This window comes from Octopus sinensis, linkage group LG5, assembly GCF_006345805.1.
Source record: "Octopus sinensis linkage group LG5, ASM634580v1, whole genome shotgun sequence".
Taxonomy (NCBI): domain Eukaryota; kingdom Metazoa; phylum Mollusca; class Cephalopoda; order Octopoda; family Octopodidae; genus Octopus; species Octopus sinensis.
The window spans coordinates 13227852-13235351 of NC_043001.1; the positions used below are offsets into that span (position 1 = coordinate 13227852).

A 7500-nucleotide genomic window follows, 5' to 3' on the forward strand; every position below is an offset into this window, starting at 1 on the left:
TGTTGTGCAAAAAGTTTCATTGCCTATGGATCTATATTTTAAATATATGTTGTAAAATTATATTACCAAATGTGTAGTTTATCACTTCTTTACTTTTTTTAATACTTTTTTAGTGATATCAAATTCGAAGTGAAAGTTTTATATTTATTTTATTTGACGTACTGATTCGTAATTGATTCACATATTTGTTTGTATATTTTTTAGTTTTCTTTTATTTAGTTCTGTATACCAACGAAATTTCTTATCTTACTCTCATTTGCTTTTCATGACGCACTTTCAAAATTAATATTTATTGATTGAAATGATATTGTTTGGTGGTGGTGTTGGGGTGGAGACTAATGTTTTACATATATGATATAATACATCAAAGACGTACATAGACGTTCCACATGTAAAGGAACGGGTGTGTGACACGGAAAAGACAGAGGGAAGACTTCACTCTTTATCATATGAACAAATGCACGGGTAATACGAAAGATATCCTGGGGAAGGGAATGAAATATCGCCTGTTTTATTTAATAATGTGTGTATGATATGTTATAGTCTTAAAGTTTTGCAGTAGTTTCAGAATAAAAAGATGATGACAAAGAACAATGTTTCGGAAATAAATCATAACATTTTTGCTTCTTTTTAATTATGTATTTAATATGAATATTGAGATAGTACAGCTATATCATAATGATATTTGTTAAATGAACTATCATAAAGTATTTCCCTGAAAATTCTACTGTTCGCCCCACTGCTACGATACGCTGTTTCAATTTGTCTGTTACTGTCCGAAATTCTTTCTCTTTGAATCAGTATCTTTTTTTCTCAACGGAAGATTTGTATCTTGTGTTTCCTAACTTATTCAGTTTCCAGGCTTTATTTCAACTGACATCTATCTTGCCTTAAAATATTAACTTTATTTTATAATCTTCTTTTCCACATTTGCTATTTTAAAATAATCTTTCATCGTGAGGTATTTAATATTCTAGTGACTACTACCCCTTCCGCATAGATTAATAAGTTAGTATCTTCTATAAATAAGTTAGTGTCTTCTATATTTTTAGTACCTATCCTACTGATAACAGAATCTAATTTCCTAGTCATTTCTAGCAGCTTCCTTCTGTTGGTGTCTTTTAATGCTGGCAATGGTTTTCGTATTTTTTTACCAATTACTTACAGCAACTAATCTCAAACCTTTTCATCTTCCTCACTTAAATCGCTGGTGCCAGTTATCCATTTCATATTGGTAGCGCTTTTATTTTTTCCCTTTAGATTCTTTCGTTTGAGCTGTGTCTCTTATGTTGCTGTTTGTATTTTCCAATGCCTCGCTTTTCTGTCCCAGTTCTCTTGTGATCTCTTCGACCTCCAATTCTGTCATGCACTTTGTTCTCCTAATAGCATTAGTTTGATCATCCTCTAATCTCTGCTCAGTCACTTTATACATACCCTTCTCTACCCAATGTGTTAACAGCCGCTTTCTTTATAGCTCCTTTTAGGTTCACTTTCTAAGTAGCACTGCATCACTATCCTGTTTTCGTCGCTGGTCCGCTTCTTCCTCCTTACTCTATTATCTGCCGATACTGTATTAGGATAGCAGCTGTGGTCACTCTGCAGTTTTACAGAACCATTGCCGAGCGAGAGGTATTCCCCTAAAATGACCAGCTTAATGTTCGCTGTTTCAATCAGAATTTCTTCGGAAACTCCTGTCTCTCATAAACTGAGGTTAGGTAAATTTTGTCCCCAACCTTCATCACCGCTATTATTTTTCGACATTTGATAATTTCAAGCAACTTTCTATTGCATCATTTGTCACACATTTGTGCTGATGAGGTAGTTTGTGCTGCATCTTTTGAGGGTGTATATTGTATTGTATGAATATGTTTTATTATGGGGTTTTGTTTGAGTCTTCTGTTGTATTAGGTTTTGTATTGTGTGTTGTATTCTTCTGTCGGGTATCGACCTTTTATGGCACATGTAGTGCGCTTTGTTCAATTTGTTGTGTACGGTATGAGTTTATTCCTGTGTTATTCGTAGAGTATTGCATAGTAGCGTGTGTAAATCATGATTCAACTATTTCGTAGTACTTATGGCTATATGTCCACGCTTCTTTCTCATTTGGTTTCTTTTGTTATGGGCCGTGTGTCCTTTTTACAGCATTTACTTGTTTAACTGAATATCGCCCATGGACGTGTGTTGATATTTCTTTCGCAGTTATATTTATTACTGATGTATCAGCGAAAGACCGAGGAGAAGCAGCAATGTGCATATATATAAAGTTCTCGTAGAAATATGAATGTATAAGTAATTAAGATTTAAAATTCAATAATTTTACTCGCGGATTTGCAGTTTTCGTATAGAAATGTTGCAATGTTTAGCTTTTTACGCACATGTTGCAGGAAAGTGCATCTGGGAAAAGCTATTTCTTGGATATATAGACTTCATACAAGACAAAATCTTTCAGTTTCCTATGAAGATTTACATTAAATCATTCTTGCCTTCCATTGTTTCATTGTTTTTGTGGATTCTTAATTCCTGCTCCGTGATGGTTTCAGATCTGATCTATCTTCCCGGCAGCTCATTGACACTCGTCCATACTGTATGCATGTATGTATGTATGTATGTATGTATGTATGTATGTATGTATGTATGTATGTATGTATGTATGTATGTACATGTATGTATGTATGTATGTATGTATGTATGTATGTATGTATGTATGTACGAATGTATAGATGGATGGATGTATGCATGTATTATTATTATTAATATTATTATTATTATTATTATTATTATTATTATTATTATTATTGAGTGAGAAAGCAGTGCATGCCATCAAAGTGACACTGGGGTAAAATATACGAAGCCCGGTATACCTATCATGACTACCCGTCTGATAAGGGTACACCAGGCACATGCATCACAACCATATGTGTGCTACATGGTGAACACATATCAAGATAAACAGTACATGACCTTGCAAGTGGGGCCCAGTTAGAATGTTCTTCTAGTCGAGTAGCCCATTCCGCTCAAAAGGTCCCTGAATAAGGATTGTTTAAGGATGTTGAACGAAACACCCATGTTTCCAGAGGTGAATTATCCTAACCTCTAAGAATTCCTTTTAACAGATGGCTATGACGCTCTCCCACTACTTCTGCTTGTGATCAGAGATGCACATATTGCCAGCCACTAAGGGACATGCTCAACTGATTAAGGTCAAACAACTGACAAGCAAATCTGTGGTAATGAGCAGAATATTTGCTGTAGTCCATCTTTTATACCAAGACAAAACAATGTACATGATAGCACTTCCAATCAGTTAAGATCAGCAGCCACGAGAGCCACTGTCTGGTAATGCATCAGGGCATTATAATAATAATAATAATAATAATAATAATAATAATAATGATAATAATAATATTATTATTATTATTATTATTATTATTATTATTATTATTATTATTATTATTATTATCTTTTAAACTTTGCCGTCTTCTTCTTAATAGTTGCATTGACGTTGTTTTCTTTTTCGAGTTGGTTGTAGCACTTTTATTAATACCATACGTAAATATACTCTAAAGTTGCTATTGAAGCTAGATTCCTGTAGCCAAGAGCTATATTTACTAACCGTTATATTAAATATTTTCATAGCGTAACCTTCAATATATATTAGTGACAAGATATGTCGTTTAATATTGAACCATATTGTGCATGATAGGAAATCGATTTCCTAATATCTAAAAATAACTAGAATAGATCGATTTCCTGAACAGCATTCTCATTTGTAATTTCGTAACCACAACTTTCACAGATGAGCAGCCATCCGTGAACATCTCGAAGATTCTGATATATGACTAATATACATTCACCGACTCGTTGGTTTTCTTTTTACGTCCATAATGAAATAGTTGTTTACTTTGCTTAGTATATCTTTTACAGAAATGTACGCTTTGATTACTATGTTAGTGATTAAAAGAGATGTTACTACTTTCAGGAATGTTGGTAGTAAAGTTTGAGTTAATTATATGTACTTATGTGTGCAGTGACGAAGAGAGAAATCAGAAAAGAAGATGGGAAATACGTTTCTTTTCTCGACTGTCTGCTGGAGAAAATGATTCCTGGATACTAATAAATAATATAATTGATCAATTTTGACCGTTTTTTCACCTCACTTCAATTATGCTCTTATTCATAGAGTGACAGAAATTAATCCGATATATTTGTATTCTATATCAAACATAACTATAATTTCAAAACTTTTGCTACGGTCAATTTTAAACTGTATTCCAATAAATGTTTCTGTCATTTACAAGCAGTCGTGTTAAATAAAATATACTGAATAATTCATAGTTGAAAGAACATGATTCATATGTTCTGTATGAATATAAGAGCATATTATTTGATTGATTAATGTATGTATGAATTATGTTTTTTGTTTAATATTGTCCGTGTGTATCTACATGTTGGACATGTTGATGCAGATCCTCTGTCGTCTCCGTTCATTTCTCCTCAACGTTTGGCCAGTGTTTAATCACACTCGTGCTTCATTTTGGAAGGAAATCAGGAATCTTGAAACAATATATTACGGTATGTTTCTCAAGAAGCTTGCTTCCAAGCCAAAGGTTCTGGATTCAAATCCACCCCGTGGTCCCTTTGAGTACTGTCTTCTGATACACTCTCGGGGCAGGCAAAGCCTTGATAATGGATTTGGTAGCCGGAAACTACAGGCAGCCCACCTTATACACACTCACTCACACACACACACAACACACACACACATATATATATATATATATATATATATATATTAGAAGAAATGAGGTACTCAGAAATCTGGATAGATTTATATTTACAGAGTTTATTAATATGTCACATGTTGTTATAAATCATATAATAGCGCTTGCATCCACTGTAGTGTTGTCTTCGGATATATGTATATATATATATATATATATATATATATATATATTTATCATTATAACACCTGAATAATGAAGTAGAATTGTTTAATAATCCATATTTTTACCATCTTTTGCAGCAATATTGAATTAGCGACACATCTTTAGCAGATGAACATTCAAAAACAGCCAAGATATTCAAGTAAGATATTTATATTCTATCACCTAGTCTTGACAGCTGTCCAATGTCTGAAACTAATGAATGTGAAACTGAGTACATTCTAAACACATTGTATAATAGTAACAGAAAAAACTATAGTTGCGTTGACGAGAGGTTTATAAAAAGTCCGTTGTGTTTGTCAGAGGAAGATTGTTGATCCTCTTTGGGCATGGAAGTTAACATGTTAATAATGTCAGAAATAAAATCGCTAGATAGGTCTATATAGATACAGGTAAGCATGTATATATGCACACATAACTAGAATTATACTAGGACAGGCATAGCCATATAGGCAAAGAACCAGAGTTATTAAAGAAGTGCTTAGAATCCGACTGATTTGAGGACTCTCACTCATAAACAAACCATGACAAACGTATTTATATTTGTGTAACTTTCTGGCACTCGCGCTATCTCACGTGTTTTCGTTTAAAAGTAGATTGATTAATTGGGTCGCATGACATTCTGTAGCAGTTTTGGAATCAAATAAATACACTGAGTATTTAATTACGGATTTCCACGTGACAATAATTGGAATTTTATCTTTTACCCAAGTACACCACTGCATGAAGCTACTACGAAGACAAAAGAATATACTTTCTGGCATGGATTCTAATCCGACATTAAGGCAGACGTTTTAAATTGTGCATCATTTAGGTCACGTACATACATTGCGTTACCATCTACAACACATTATAGTCACGAGTAGCAAAGAGATCTGAGAAACTGTTAACATGTGTTCTCATGCGAGAGACTATATAAGATTATATATTTCAGTACTACAGAACGCAGGCTACAAATGAAACAAGTGTTCTTACATAACTTAACGGTATTCATTTTTCTCTAACGGATATTTTTGTTAAAGGAAGCACCGCTATAGTGGAATGCGTTACCTTGGACGTATTCTTGATAAATGTGTGTGTGTGTGTGTGTGTGTGTTGTGTGTGTGTGTGTGTGTGTGTGTGTGTGTGTGTGTCACTATTAATGTTTTAATCATGGTCTTAAGACTGAAACATATTAAAGTTATTATTGCCTCTCGTAAAAGTCTCTCAAACCTGAAATGTGCATCGTACACGTTCTTGAGAGGAAAATGAAGTGGATAGTGTCAGTGACACTTCTAGGTTGTATACATACGATAAGAGGGGGAGAAACAAATGGAGGAGATAGAGAGAGAGAGATAGAGAGAGGGGCGATTCGAATTCAAACAGAAGTAATAGTGCAGAGGCAATTTACAAGCATAACAATCATGATTATAAGAGAAAACTTTCAAGGAAGTGTTTTGTTAGTTCAGCCGTAATGAATTGTAAATAATGCTATATGATACGCCCTTGTCTTTCAAAAGATCCTGAAGAAGTGTTATTGTATAATATTCTGTATTATTGTATACTATTCTGCACTATATTGAAGACGTATGAGAGACACTTCTTGTTTCAATAGTTGGTGTTAACAATCTCATGTTATTGTTTCTCTCAGTTTAAGCTGGATAATCACTGACCAATATATTTCTAGACAAGTAGCATGTCTATCCACAAAGTGAAATGATGGTCAGACCAAGCTAGATTACTCGGATATACTCTTTTACTTGTTTCAGTCATTTGACTGTGGCCATGCTGGAGCACCGCCATTAGTCGAGCAGATCGACCCCGGGACTTATTGTTTGTAAGCCTAGTACTTATTCTATCGGTCTCTTTTTGCCGAACCGCTAAGTGACGGGGACGTAAACACACCAGGATCGGTTGTCAAGCAATGCTAGGGGAACAAACACAGACACCCAAACACACACACACACACACATATATATATATATATATACGACAGGCTTCTTTCAGTTTCCGTCTACCAAATCCACTCACAAGGTATTGGTCGGCCCGGGGCTATAGCAGAAGACACTTGCCCACTTGTCTCTTTTGCCGAAACGCTAAGTGACGGGGAAGTAAACACACCAGCATCGGTTGTCAAGCACAGACACACAAACACACATACACTACACACACACACACACACACACACATATATATATATACATATATACGACGGGCTTCTTTCAGTTTCCGTCTACCAAATCCACTCACAAGGCTTTGGTCGAGCCGAGGCTATAGTAGAAGACACTTGCCCAAGGTGCCACGCAGTGGGACTGAACCCTGAACCATGTGGTTCGTAAGCAAGCTACTTACCACACAGCCACTCCTACGCCTATGTGTAGAGGGCTTCTTCTATTTACGTACTCATTCCCAAGCTTTGTTTCTTTTGGTCTTGTGTGATATTGCTCCCAATATTTGCGTTGAAAAAAGGGCAGCGAGCTAGTAGAAGTGTCAGCACGCCGGGATAAATGCTTAGTTACCATTTCGTCACTCTTTAAGTTGTGTGTTCAAATTCTGCCAACATCGAGTTTGCCGTACA

General features: G+C 35.0%; 1 long non-coding RNA gene across 1 annotated transcript in view; it reads left to right on the plus strand.

Moving 5' to 3' along the window:
• LOC118763575 overlaps window positions 1-7500 on the plus strand; it is a 145057-nt gene that overhangs the window by 104560 nt on the left and 32997 nt on the right. The window contains exon 2 of the long non-coding RNA XR_004999324.1: window positions 5024-5085. This is a non-coding gene — a long non-coding RNA (uncharacterized LOC118763575). The remainder of the gene's footprint in view (window positions 1-5023; window positions 5086-7500) is intronic.